Here is a 15,687-nt window from a genome sequence, read left to right as displayed (position 1 = left end):
TGAATCCATTTGAAATCTACATCCCCAGTGTGGGAGATCAAGGTCATGTCTTCCATAGGGGTGTGTGGATTTCAACTGGAACAGGCCATTCTACCTTTAGACACCCCACAGTACACAACATGATGACACCGTGGGGCTTTGAACCGACAACCTTCCAATCATTGAGTGGAAGCCCGTATTGCTGCGCCACTGTGCCATCTTGAGCTTGAAGGTTTATTCACTTACTTTAATCAACTATGATGATGATGATTGCTGTACATTATGTGATTTTTATGAAACTATCAATGAAGAATGATTATAAAGGTGAAGTAAGGTGTGTGGTCAGATTGTTTTCATATTGTGTGTTACAACATTGAAGCCTGTACTAAAATAATCTGATTCCAAGGTTCGAGTTAAATTGCTCTTGCGATTTTGATATTAGAAGCAAAAATGTGTTTCATAATGGCCCATAGATCAGTATGGATGGTAACCACCATGGGGGGATGGAGCTATATATCACTTCTTTCAGAACTAAATGAAACATCAGACTGAAAATGTCACTGAGATTTTGAGGGAAAGTAATAGAGGCCGTCAGCCTTTTCCACAGGATCCGCCATCTTGTGGGTACTGCCATTCTGCATGTCATGCGTTAGACATTACACCCCAATTACGCGGAAGTCGCAGCGCATGACGCACTTCTTCAGTCAAGCGTCAATGCGGTGATCTTAGCAACAAGGCACTCCGTACCCACAAGATGGCGGCGTTGACGTCACAATGACTACCTCTATTCTGAGCTTTCTCCATTTTGATAGGTGCGATGAAGATCTTGAGCTGGTCACACCCATTTAATGATTGCTTTGTGTTATTCAAGAAGTTGTGATTTCTTAGCCCCGTCAAAATCATGTCACTGAAGAGTGATTTTGAATAAATTAGACAAGCATAAAAGCGTAAGAAATTACAATATATCTATTAGTCTCCCACCGTCATGTGAATAAGAGAAACTTATGCAAACTTATATATATGACATCCAAACTTCTTTGATTCAAGCAAGTCTTTTCATAAATATCTTTGAATGAAATTTACAAAAATGGGATTGATTCTTGTACATTTTCAGATTCACCCGAAAATTCAAATGTAATTTCAAAATTTTAGGGCCTCAGATTCGATGAGAATCACTGAATCGATTCTCGTAATGATTCTCGTAACATTTCTTTCATTGAATCATGCAGTAAGTGTAGTGACTCGGATGGTTTTTGATTCTCGCAAACTGGCACAAAATCTAGGCCACTGGTCACTTGGAGAAGTGCTATAATTACCTAGAGCGTACTATACATTTTTGCTAGTACATGTAAGTGTCGCTAGTTCTGAATTCAGAGACGACAGAGCATATTGATTGCATATTTAATTTTTGAGCATGTGGGAGTTTGTTGAAATATGAAAAGTAAATTCAGACCTGTGATTGCACAAACTTGTGTCTGGAAATGTCTTTCCATGACAAGAGCAACAGACGAATGCTGCATTATATGTTACTTGCCAATTATATGGAAAATGCTGCCATGACACAAATAATATTTACTGAATAAATGGATGACCCCATGAATACTACCTGCTGATTGGTTACTAGAAGACTATTCCGACTTATTGAGCCAATCAGCAACATGGTATGAATGGCGGTGAGGCTGAAGAGGCTTGACTCTGACGTGAGTACTGCCTGCTGATTGGTAACTAGAAGACTATTCCGACTTATTGAGCCAATCAGCAACATGGTATGAATGGCGGTGAGGCTGAAGAGGCTTGACTCTGACGTGAGTACTGCCTGCTGATTGGTAACTAGAAGACTATTCCGACTTATTGAGCCAATCAGCAACATGGTATGAATGGTGGTGAGGCTGAAGAGGCTTGACTCTGACGTGAGTACTGCCTGCTGATTGGTAACTAGAAGACTATTCCGACTTATTGAGCCAATCAGCAACATGGTATGAATGGTGGTGAGGCTGAAGAGGCTTGACTCTGACGTGAGTACTGCCTGCTGATTGGTAACTAGAAGACTATTCCGACTTATTGAGCCAATCAGCAACATGGTAAGAATGGTGGTGAGGCTGAAGAGGCTTGACTCTGACGTGAGTACTGCCTGCTGATTGGTAACTAGAAGACTATTCCGACTTATTGAGCCAATCAGCAACATGGTAAGAATGGTGGTGAGGCTGAAGAGGCTTGACTCTGACGTGAGTACTGCCTGCTGATTGGTAACTAGAAGACTATTCCGACTTATTGAGCCAATCAGCAACATGGTAAGAATGGTGGTGAGGCTGAAGAGGCTTGACTCTGACGTGAGTACTGCCTGCTGATTGGTAACTAGAAGACTATTCCGACTTATTGAGCCAATCAGCAACATGGTAAGAATGGTGGTGAGGCTGAAGAGGCTTGACTCTAACGTGAGTACTGCCTGCTGATTGGTAACTAGAAGACTATTCCGACTTATTGAGCCAATCAGCAACATGGTAAGAATGGTGGTGAGGCTGAAGAGGCTTGACTCTGACGTGAGTACTGCCTGCTGATTGGTAACTAGAAGACTATTCCGACTTATTGAGCCAATCAGCAACATGGTATGAATGGTGGTGGGGCTAAAGAGGATTGACTCTGACGTGAGTACTGCCTGCTGATTGGTAACTAGAAGACTATTCCGACTTATTGAGCCAATCAGCAACATGGTAAGAATGGTGGTGAGGCTGAAGAGGCTTGACTCTGACGTGAGTACTGCCTGCTGATTGGTAACTAGAAGACTATTCCGACTTATTGAGCCAATCAGCAACATGGTATGAATGGCGGTGAGGCTGAAGAGGCTTGACTCTGACGTGAGTACTGCCTGCTGATTGGTTACTAGAAGACTATTGTGATTTATTGAGCCAATCAGCAACATGGTAAGAATGGTGGTGAGGCTGAAGAGGCTTGATTGGTCACTTCAATGAATTTTATTAATGCTGTAAGGAAATAGTCCTCATGAGTGGATCCACACATAGGAGAAAACCTGGTGCATGTCCCTTAAGGGATCTAAAATGAGCGTTTATTGCGTTTCGACAGTATTTTTTGTGGGACGTGAGAGCACCTCAGACCTATCGAATTGCTTTCTGAATACGAAGCATGTCTTTCTGATATCAAATAATTTTCATTTTTTTAAAATCACAATATAATACAAATTTTATGACAAATTATAAAAATTTGATATTTTTCAAATTTTTGATGTATAACAGGCCTCGAAGTAAATTATATAAATCTAATGAATATAATATTAAAGTGTATATAGAAGGGAAGAAAAGTAGACGGTAAATTGAAAAAAATGAACTTTAATATTGAAGATATAAATTTTTATAAAAAAAAGACCTAATTTTTTTTGGTGTTTTGGGAAAAAAATCCATATCTTCAATAATGAAAAGGTCAAAATTTTCAATTGATCGTCGGCTTTTCATCCCACCTACATACACTAAGTATAAATCATCAGATTTATAAAGTTTACTTCAAGTACTGTTAAATATCAAAAATATAAATTTTTAATGATTTGCCATAAAATGTGTATTAAATTGCGAATTTCAAAAAATCAAAATTATTTGATATCAGAATGACATTCTTCAGTATTCAGAATGCAATTCGATATGTCTGATGTGCTCTAATGTCCCACAATAAATACTGTCCAAACGTTCATACCCCAGCCCTTAAAATACCCAAAACATTTAATTAAGCTAAAATCAAGAAAAAATCATCCAAATCTGCCCAATTTCAGCCAATTCTAGGCTCTGCATTCCCTTAATTGACAATCTTGGATCCACCCCTTGTGTTGTATTGGGTTGATGACCAAGTACTGCTACTCTCTTGTTGTGATCCCTTTTGTTTCAGGGATAATACACAGCTTATTATTTTATGGGTATTCTTTTATACAGTGTACAGAGGAAGTGATTAAGGCCACGAAAAAAAAACACGTTTTACTGTCCAGACTTACGACCCAGAATTTGTGTTTTGGGAGAATTTTTTTCTTTAGTTTTTGCTAAAATCATGTAAAATCAGCCATTTTGGAGTCAAAATTTATATTGATTTTGACTCAAAATTTTTGCAAAAAATTCAGAACATTTTCAAAATATGTTTGCCAAAAAATTATCAACAATTTACCAAATTTTCAAGCTTTTGGTGATATTTTAAGGTCATTTTAGCCTCCAGAAAAAAAAAGTCCATCCACCCTTAAAACATTGTTTTTTTCGTCTCTTAACTGACAAATTGTACATAGTGTTGAATGATTTGAAGAAACCTCTGTAAATATCACTATTGACATCATGGTGTGTTTGCAGACAGTAGACAGTTTGGCTGTGTATAAATATTCATAAATTATGGCTGGCATTCACAAAATATTGTTGATTATTACCAGGCCTGGAAAAAATGGGGAATTCAGGAATCTCATTCCTGGGAAATGTGGTAATCTGGAGGGAAATTGTGCTTTTTTTAAAATAAAGAAATACATAAATGGTGGCAAATCCTGATATGTTAGAGGGAAATTTGTCTACATTTCTAGGAAATGGAATTTTTTTTCCAGGCCTGAATTGATGGGGTGTTTGTACAGCTAGGTATATTCGCCAGCGAAGTGTTACGTGTAATCTGTTTATCACTATGTCCACTGGATCACGCTCTTGAGTTCTGCACCACAATCAAAATGATTGCAACACAAAGTCTATGGCATGTACTACCAATTAAAAAAGGTGCAAGATCCAGTTACCAGGAAGGTATGTAACCACTTTGCTGGCGAATTGTGTGATTATGAACCATTTTATTATTACACTTTCTGTGAATCCCACATGTATATAAATATTTTCAACCCTTTTAGAGTTAAAAATGATGTTGGCATGCATGTTGCATGAATCGTTTTCTCTGAATTTTTTAAAAAGAATATTCATATGAATAATTGATATGAATATTCATAAATTATAGATTTTTCCCATACCTTGAATGGGGTTTGTAACTGTATAATTTTATTACCTTTTTCTAGCATCAGAAAAAGCTAAAGTTAATTTTTTATTTCTTCTGTGGTTTGGGCTGCGCTCCGAGTGTAAACACATAACAGATAAACATCACACCATTTGGCTGATCAATGATCTTGACAACAAGACAGTTGACACATGTGCATAGGGAGGAGACTTCACGCTTCTACGCGATTGCCAATCACCAGCCAGCATTCGAAATAGGGCCGGTCAGCCGGCCATTGGCCTGTAACTTTTTGGCCTGGCCGGTAACTTTTCTGACTGGCATCTAGTTGCCGGCCTGGCTGGCCGGTAACTTTTTAAGGTCAAGCCCGGCTGGCCTGTAACCTTTTGAGGCATATTTCGAACACTGTCACCAGCGCATACATGGACTACGGAATAAATGAAAAATTAACTTAAGTATACTAAAATTAGCAATACTTTCAAGGATGATGCTGGTACATTGGTGACTGTCACCGACAACTAATTGATACATCAGCTCCACAAGCCCGGCAAAAATCTATTCAATTTTTAAATACTTTATATACAAAATATTAATTCTCAGAGGTTACCATGGAGACAGTGAAATGGCAAGTGATTTGTTCTCTCCACCGGTAATCTAGAAAATTAATTAGTATGATAACAGTCAACACCCATTTTATCCTCGTTTGTGTTTTCCAGCCAATTTGATTTGATAATGAATGATGTATCAAAATAAAATGGTTTTGGTTGATTTTACAAAGTGTTTTTAATCCATCGTATCATAAGTAACCCTCCGTAAAGTTACGATTACTTTTTTTACACTGTCCTAACTTTATGATGAGATCCTGTTGTAAATTTTCTATTACTTACCTTCATCGAGTCCTCAAATTGTCGCTGCAAAAGTCTAGTTAACTGCAGCATAATATCATGAGTTTGGCATAGTGATAAATATCGATTTGTCTCATTTTTAATTCATTTTAACGCATGGATTCTATTTCAGGATGAATCAAACAGCTCGGCACATCCACTGGTAACTAACCTTGTATGCTGCCCTCTTTATAGTCTATATAATTATCTACATCGAGTCACCGCCACTAGCCAGAGTGGCCACTAGCTTTGAAGTTCAGTGTGTTCTGCGTTAACTTAGCGTTACTTGGTGCGTGTACATTATACGCGAGCGATCAACATGCCGCCTATGTACACAAGAAACCACACTAAGCCAATGCAGCACACGCTGGTGCTGGTGACTCGAGGTAGATATAATAAGACTATAATATTTCACTTATCATGCTGAATAAATCAGTTGCACTGATAATCAATGCTGCCCTTGTGACTCTATCGTATAGAGAATCCATGTGTAATGTGAGTTTTCAAAGAGGCAAATCACTATTTGGTATTCTGCCAAACTCATAAATGCGTATGAATCAGAAATGAACCCTTACAATGTTTAGAAACTCTTAGTAAAATCAGCTTCATATTCCATTTGTGGACCATTGATTTGGAATTAAGAATTCACATTTTGCCTTGTTTGGAAGTTACTCATAAAGGTCGGAATCAGTGTATCATTAGATTATTTCACCATGGGGACCAAACTAACTTTGATCTGCATGCTTTATGCTGATTATGTGCACAATGTCTGCCTTTACTGAGGAATCCCAAAGGTACACTGTTTATCTCCATGTGAAATCCAATATGGTGATTTCCCATAGCATGCATGGGGATATACAGAATCTGACTTCTCATTTCTAATTCTTTGGAATACAAGTGGAGGATATTGATACACAGCCACTCTGATAGGTCTGTTATTGTTTGATAAGTTCAGTATCAAGGAGGCAGTATTGGGCAATTCCATTTGAAATCCACACTCCCCCTGTGGAAGATTTAGCTAAAGTCTACACAGAGGGAGTATGGGTTTCAAATAGACAATTGGGTGCTATATTTGAAATGCTCACTCCAGTTTGGCAAGATATAGGTAAAGCTATTATACAGAGGGAGTGCGGGTTTCAAAATAATTAACCCTATCCTTGTGTGGAAGATACAGTGTTGTTCCAAAATTTTCTACAGAGGGAGTATAGACTTTAAATGGATGAGCCCATTGTGTTGGTGCCAGCCAGTTTATATGTACACATATCTTGATACTGTGTAACTATTATACTAGTATTCTTATTCCGCTGCCTGTTTAGTACTGAATAAAGAAAGGAATTATAAACAAATATACTGATGAATTTTGTTTCTTTATTTAACTCCTTTAGTGTTTAGTCAGATGTTCAGTATTTGTGAAAATAAGTCCAACTTATTATTTTTAAATAAAGTAGGTTAATTATATCTGGTCACATTTCATTTCAGTCTTATCGGATCAGAATTAATTACTGGTGCACACTCATACAGTTAATGATTGGAATTAATCACTGGTGCACACCTATTTAGTTAACAATTGGAATTCACTGGTGCATACTCATAGTTAACAATTAATCACTGGTGCACACTCATTTAGTTAATGATTGGAATTAATCACTGGTGCACACTCATACAGTTTTAAAACGATTAGAATTAATCACTGGTGCACACTCATACAGTTATAGTATGGTCGTTGAAGATGAAAAACAGGTGCAACCCGGAAAAAATTGGTACAAAGCTGATTTTTGCACCAAAGAAGCAGAAGGTATCATAGAATATCATATCCAAAGTCCACCAAAATCCACTTTGGGGAATTCTTTTTATCCAAGATGGCCGCCAAAATGGCTGCCACAACATATAATTAGCTGTATCTCAGCTTCTGAAGCAGATATGATGATGATTTTAGTGTCTTTGAATAGGTTTAAGAGGTCAGGGAATTCAAATTTGCACAAGTCTAACACACTGATGTCTTCATTCACCATGTAATCCAAGATGGCCGCCACCACATATGAATAGATATATCTCCGCTTCTGAAGCAGATATGATGATGATTCTAGTGTCTTTGAATAGGTTTAAGAGGTCAGAGAATTCAAATTTGTACAAATCTAACTCACCGATGTCTTAATTCACACAGGAATCCAAGATGGCCGCCAAAATGGCCACCACCACATCTGAAGCAGATATGACAATGATTTTAGAGTCTTTGAATAGGTGTCAGGTGACACAGAATTCAATTTTGAGTTTATCTAAAGCACCAAGTCTTCACTCACACTGTAACCCAAGATATCCCTCACCCAACCCAGGTGCAATGGAAAGCTCTTAGGGGTAGTCACAGTCGTTGTATGAACCCTGTGCCATTTGTAGGCTGCAACCTGGTTTTGACATATTCTAATACAGTGGAATAAATGTCAAGCTCTTTGTGGTTGTTTACAGCATAAAGCACTATATAAATATCTACATTTATTTATCATATATCAGCTTCTGAAGCAAAGTAGCTGTCTTTTGGACTCATCTGCAAGTATAATCGACTCAGCATTTGGGATATTTTCTCCTCTGCAATCTCAAAAAGTTGTGACACTTGTTCAATTTTGCGACAGGAACATCCATTATTTCCACAAGGATTCCTGGAGGGTAGTTTACATTTGCATCGTACAAACTTTGTGGTGCTGCATCTTCCAGTGCTAGTACGGTGTCAGAGCGTTTCCAACCCCATTGCTTTGGATCCAAGTCATTGTTTGAGAGCTTTCTCCGTATATTATGACCTGCAAAAGAAATCGCAGACTGAAAATATGCTGCTCTTTCAGTAGGTGGAAGCTTCTGTGGATCAAGTGGTGCTTTATTTGGTGATACCATCGCCATGAATTTAGCGAACCGTAAACCGTTTAAAGGATCTTTTTCTCTGCCACCTTATAAGACAACAAGCTGTACCAATTTGTTTTACTGCCGCCTCAGGATGATATCGGCTGCAATTCTTCTGGTTGTTGTTTTCCTTTTCAAGAAACTTGTTTTTCCATGTCCAAATGTTGCAGAAGTGGAGTCACAACCACAAAGCTTGCTTAAGTTTGTAGGACTCAAATATAAAATCCTCCAGGAATTCTTGTGGAAATAAAGGATGTTCCTGCTGCAAAAATGGACTTAAATGTGTCACAGCTGGTGAAGATTGCAGAGGAGAAAATTGCCCAAACGCTGAGGAGATTATACATGTACTTGCAGAAAGGGGTGTCTATTCATCCCAAAATATCTAAACTATTCCCTCACGCTATCAGGCTGTGGCCACATCCTTCCCCAACGTGAATCCCACAAAAAGTGGACCCAAAAAGGAAACTTTTATGTCTGTTGCTACAATGTACATGTGCCATACCTTTCCTTCTTGTTTCTTGTTCCCTCCCTCCTGTAAATGTAGGTATTTGTCAGATCCGGAAACTATTCTTTTCGTATACAACTGTTGCCTTATTTTAGCTAATTGTGAGTTGTTCGATTCTGTCTTCCCTACAAATATCAAATTCTTGGTACAGCCTGAACACGGAAATATTGCATCTAAGGACTAACGGTTTTAAGGGCTCAAGTAAGTCAAGTCAAGTCAACTCCGACTGTCAAACACCTCGAGGCTCTGTATTATTTAACAGGGGTATACATAAAGAGTTCATCAGCTTTTTTGGTTTTGATTTCCAGCTTTTTTAACACTTGTTCTATACAAAAGTCTTGTATATTCCCAAATTATACAGCTTTCTGCTAGCTGTTTTCATGGGTTTTTTGGTGGTTTTTTTTTCATCTCTTTTTATGTGTGGTGACTCACACCCCTGGTTTAAAAAAGCTGACAAGTCAGCCTTATAATTAAAATTCTTCTGTAGATGGTAGTCGCATGGCACAGTTTGGACATTGCATAGAAGATGATCAAGGATTTTGATCTGAAGCTGAGGTTAAAAGGGAAGACAAACTATTTTATTTCTCAGAGCTAATGGGGGTTATGTCTTCTCTTAGAACCCCAAAATGCTGCCTTAGATAGTTAGGTGTCCTTAAAGAAAATGGATTTTGTATATATGCCAAGCAGAAACCAGCCCATAGATCTTTGTGTGCATGACCTATAGACGAATCCAACGAGCCAGGTCATGGTCAAGATTTGGTCGGCCATCGACGGGTCCCCGCATGCACCAAACTGGTGTAGTGACTGCCCAATTGGGTGGATTAAACCCGCTTAAAATTCGATGTTAGATTATTTTGTGTTGTATACTGTCATTATTCCTTTGTCTACGTGTAACACAGGTGATAGAATGCAGTTTAAAATACCCTCCAAGGCCGCATCATTTCACATTTTAGGTGAGATGGAGCCGACGGGGACCCAACTTTGGCAGCCAGTGAGGTGTATGAATGCGTGAAATTGGATTCGTCTATAGTATCACCACAAGTCACTTTTCCCCATGCAGGGAAGAACTACTAACCCAACTCTTCCCTGTTTTATGCTAAAACGTTCCCTTGGTTCCCTCCAAATCAATATTTTTGGAAGGATATAAGTAAACGCCAAAGAACTGACTACATGTATGGTAATGATATACCCATATGGATTATAATTCTTCCCCATATGACACTTGATGAATTCACCTACACATGTATCCTGAAGAGCAGTCGCTCAGGCTGAAAATGCATCGATGACCATCTATTTTATTCCCAAAAGGGTTTTAGATAAATACGAAATTGAATTCTGCGTCACCTAAAACCTGTTCAAATACTCTAATATCATTGTCATATCTGCTTCAGAAGCCAAAATATATCTAAAGGCCTAAATCATGTGGTGGTGGCCATGTTGGCGGCCATCTTGGATTCCTGTTTGAATGAAGATATCAGTGTTTTAGATTAGTACAAATTTGAATTCTTTAACCTCTGAAATATATTCCAGGATACTATCATCATCATCATCCGCAGCGGGCGAACTTCAGAAGCGGAGATATATCTAATCATATGCGGTGCCATTTTGGCGGCCATCTTGGATTTCAGTGTAAATGAAGACATAAGTGTGTTAGATTTGTACAAATTTGAATTCTCTGACCTCTTAAACCTATTCAAAGACACTAGAATCATCATCATATCTGCTTCAGAAGCGAAGATATATCTATTCATATGTGATGGCGGCCATTTTGGCGGCCATCTTGGATTACAGTGTGAATGAAGACATCAGTGTGTTAGACTTGTGCAAATTTGAATTCCCTGACCTCTTAAACCTATTCAAAGATACTAAAATCATCATCATATCTGCTTCAGAAGCGGAGATACAGCTAATTATATGTTGTGGCAGCCATTTTGGCGGCCATCTTGGATAAAAAAGAATTCCCCAAAGTGGATTTCGGTGGACTTTGGATATGATATTTTATGATACCTTCTGCTTCTTCGGTGCAAAAATCAGCTTTGTACCAATTTTTTCCGGGTCAAAATGTCCAACGACCATACTATTAATGATTGGAATTAATCACTGGTGCACACTCATATAGTTAATGATTGGAATTAATCACTGGTGCACACTCATACAGGGTGTAACAATAAAATTTGTACAATTTTGAAAATAGAATGACACAAGTATGCCGCCTATTCTTTGGTTTGATATTAATATGTCTATCAAGATATTTTCTTTAGCCACCAGATAAGCTTTGTTTCAATAAAATCGTAGGTATACAAGTGAAGATATAGTCAATTATGTAACCTAGTCTTAAAACCGCTTGGGCCACTTTTGTCTAAATGTGACCCGGCAGCACAAATGAGCCGTACATTCCCTAAATTGTATTCTGAGTTACGGTGTAAAATGTGTACGAAGGTCATATTCATCGGTAACTTAAGCTGGCCAGACATCCGTCTCATTTCGATAGTCAAAAACTAATCAATAATCCTATTGTTGAAGTGGATAATAAGCTTCTACCTTAGATGGCTATAGAACTTTTAATAGCTCTGGTCTTTGTTTGCTTATATTGCTAAATCCTGTTCAAGTGGTGGGTTATCAGGCATTGTATTTTGTACAGGTATGCATAACCAACAATTAACAATGAGAGAACTTTCTTAAACCTCGTTGACTTGGGGATGATTTGAAATGACCGCCAATTATGATTGTTTGATATTTATTGCCAACAATGTGGAAAAAGAGACACATGTAAAAACGTAAACAGCTATAATTTTGTTGAAGGAGCAAAGTTTAACAAACCATAACCCCGCTTCTGGATATCGTTTGAAGTCAAATGATATACCATTTTTAAGTTTATAATGTTTATTTTTTAAACACGAAATAAAACAAAATTTACGGCTCATTCGCCGTGGACGGTCACAAATGTTACAGAAGTGACTGAATAGAGTTAAACCATGGACCAGTTGGACGGTGCTCTTATGATAGGTCAACTTAAACAATGGGGTATTCGAAGTGGTAGAAATGATTACATAATAGAATATCTCCTTGAGTTTTTGAAAGTCACAACTAAGCACTGACATAGCAACTTCATTTACTAGAAATCGTGGCTGCAGCCAGGGCCGGATTTACCATAGGGCCAAATGGGCCCGGGCCCAGGGCCCCAAAATTTTTTGGGCCCCCCAAAATTGCCCTTAGCAGTGTGCATCTTCCAAAAACACCATGTTTCGGCCCAATATAGCGTACAAAATTGCAAAATTTTACGCGCTTCGCGCGCACTTGCCAATTATATAGCAAAATTCAGCTTCAACTTGGGCTATAGTCTAAAATTGAACATTTTTGGCTGCAGGGCGCGCAAAAAAAGTCCTAGTAAAATTTAAAAACTTGGCCACATGACATGAGTGCACATGATTTCCTCACGGTGCGTTTAGGGGCCTCCAAATTTTGGCCTGGCCCAGGGCCCCCAAAAAGGTAAATCCGGCCCTGGCTGCAGCTCAACACCTTCAACCCCAATTCACGTTGGAAGAGCGTATTTTTATGGTTGTGACATTCGGTAGCACATGGAGTCAAGCAGAAACCATCAGATTGTTTATAGCTCATTTTCCAAACTCACGTCTTCCTTCAAGGCATACAATAATACATATAACAATATGAGAAGTATATAAAATTTGTTGACAGAAATGCTGGCAATAATGGTCACCCAGAACAGCTAGAAGCCCAGCTGAACTTAATTTCAAATTTTTTTTTTTTTTTTTTTATGGGTGCAAAAACTGTTTTCAATTTTACCAATGATATCTCAGGGATATGAGAAATTACTTTATTTATAAGATAATTCGAAAGAGATTTCATGACTTTATTTATAAGATAATTCGAAAGAGATTTCATGACTTCATTTATAGATTTTAAAGAAATATCATATTATTATTAAGTTCATGTTAATTATATGAAGAAACACCACTTATAATTCTTTTGTGTCAGTTCTTTGATGTTCAAGCACGATAAGCACAATCTACGCGGTTCAAACTTGATATACGCTAACATGGCAAAAGTGGCCCAACACGTTTTCTGGACGATTTAATTAATCGGACATAACTTTTGAACCCAAGCTAGTAAATAAACCAACTAAACGTCTTCTTTTAGCCAAGATATCACTAATTCTATTGCATATTACATTTGTGCCGTAACTCTTTTAGTTTTTTTCATGAGAAGTTAAAATGCAATTGTACAAATTTTATTGTTACACCTGTATAGTTAATGATTGGAATTAATCACTGGTGCACACTCATATACCGGTAGTTAAGGATTAGAATTAATTACTGGTGCACACTCATATAATTAACGATTGGAATTAATCACTGGTGCACACTCATAGTTAATGATTGGAATTAATCACTGGTGCACACTCATAGTTAATGATTGGAATTAATCACTGGTGCACACTCATATAGTTAACGATTGGAATTAATCACTGGTGCACACTCATAGTTAATGATTGAAATTAATCACTGGTGCACACTCATAGTTAATGATTGGAATTAATCACTGGTGCACACTCATACAGTTAACGATTGGAATTAATCACTGGTGCACACTCATATAGTTAATGACTGGAATTAATTCTTGTTGCACACTCATATAGTTAACGATTGGGATTGATCACTGGTGCACACTCATATAGTTAACAATAATGGGAATTAATCACTGGTGCACACTCGTACTCATATGATAAAGTTGACGATTGGAATTAATCACCGGTGCACACTTTAATATATAGGCCTAACAGTTAACCCCAGAGGGGTCACTCCCATTGTGGCCTGTACACCATCCGCGATAATAAAAATGTGTAAAAATGGTAGTTTTTCGTGGGTAGGCACGATACGCGCGTATCGTGTTTAGGGTGTCAAAAACATGAACAATTGGAAAAAAAAGGGTAGCAACATTGCAATTGCTAAATATACGCGGAAATGGAATTTAGGGTATGAAATTTGTTTAGGGTATCGTTTTAGCCCAGGGGGTAAATCCTTGTTTAGGGTGCTTTTCAAAAGTTGATTATCGCGGATGGTGTACAGGCCACAATGGGGGTGACTCCCCCGGGCAGTTAACCGTCGTAATCGAACAGTAATTTTGATTAAAATCACTGGTATACACTCATACAGCTAATGATCGTAATCAGATCGGAATTAATAATTGGTGCACAATCATAAAGTTAACGATTGTTTTTCTTATTTTTATCATTTCTGTAATCAGAAATGATTTCCGCAATGGTGTACAAATACGGATTTATCGCCGAATTTAGCGGTAACACAAAGGAAATAGTCCAGGCGTAAACCGACGGAGGCAGGGTGATTACTCTCGTCTGGACAAGGATTCCCATGATGACAGTTGGGAACCAGCATACAAAATTAGAAGCAATAATACTAGTAACCTTGGTACTAAGCCTTATTTGTTCGTCGATACTCCTGGATCTTCCCGATTCCTTCGCTGACTTCTTTATTACGTGTACCATCATCAAGTAAGAAACAAATATAACCAAGAATAGTATACCGTTCACACCAAGAAACAACACTGAAGAGTAATATAACCCAGAAGTAAAACCATGAAACTCTGGTACATAAAATGGCTTCGTTATATCTAGATTATAAAATATTGAGGTTTCCGGTAAGGGAATATACATGGTGCCAATTTGCGAAGTGTATACAGGACGAAGGGCTAATGGTAAGCCAACACAAACGTGTGAATTATCATAGAATTGAAAGGAAACCCTACCAGACAAAACTGATGGTATTATTCCCAGTGCAAATGATAGAATCCAAACACATAGGGCAACCGCTTTTGCTGATGTTTTACCGAATTTGACCTGAGAATACGGGTTTCTGACGTTCATCATACGATCGATTGTGATAAATGTCACAAAAAGTAATGACGCTTCACTAGATGTGATCGACAGTGAACCAGCAAACCGGCATAAGGTGCTTCTTCGCCATCGTTCTGAGTTCATAGGGAACAAGTTACCAAAATAAGAATCGGCAGATGCAATAATCATCATATAAACACCCATTAACATATCAGATAGGGCAAGGTTACGAAGAAAAATATCTTGGACTTTGTCATTTTTCCATCTTGTAAAAATAACAAATATATTACCAGCAAGTGCATTTGCACTAATAACCCAGATCATTATCATCAACATAGTATCCGATAGTAGCCTATCACAGGTTAAATACGGTGACCGATTTTCTGACGCGCTACATGCAATAAATGACTCTACATAACACCAGCATATTTCATGTTGGCTACTAAGTAATGTCGTTTTATTCGGTATCCCCAAAAAAGATGACGTATCAATTTTGGTCAAATTGTTTCCTGTGATATCAAGAGTTTTCAATGTAACCAATTCCAAGTTGGGTAGTTGATTCAGTTTGTTCCAAGAAAGATCAATGACTGTCA

The sequence above is a fragment of the Amphiura filiformis genome, chromosome 14, assembly GCF_039555335.1.
Source record: "Amphiura filiformis chromosome 14, Afil_fr2py, whole genome shotgun sequence".
NCBI lineage: Eukaryota > Metazoa > Echinodermata > Ophiuroidea > Amphilepidida > Amphiuridae > Amphiura > Amphiura filiformis.
Note: the sequence above shows the minus strand (reverse complement) of the source record.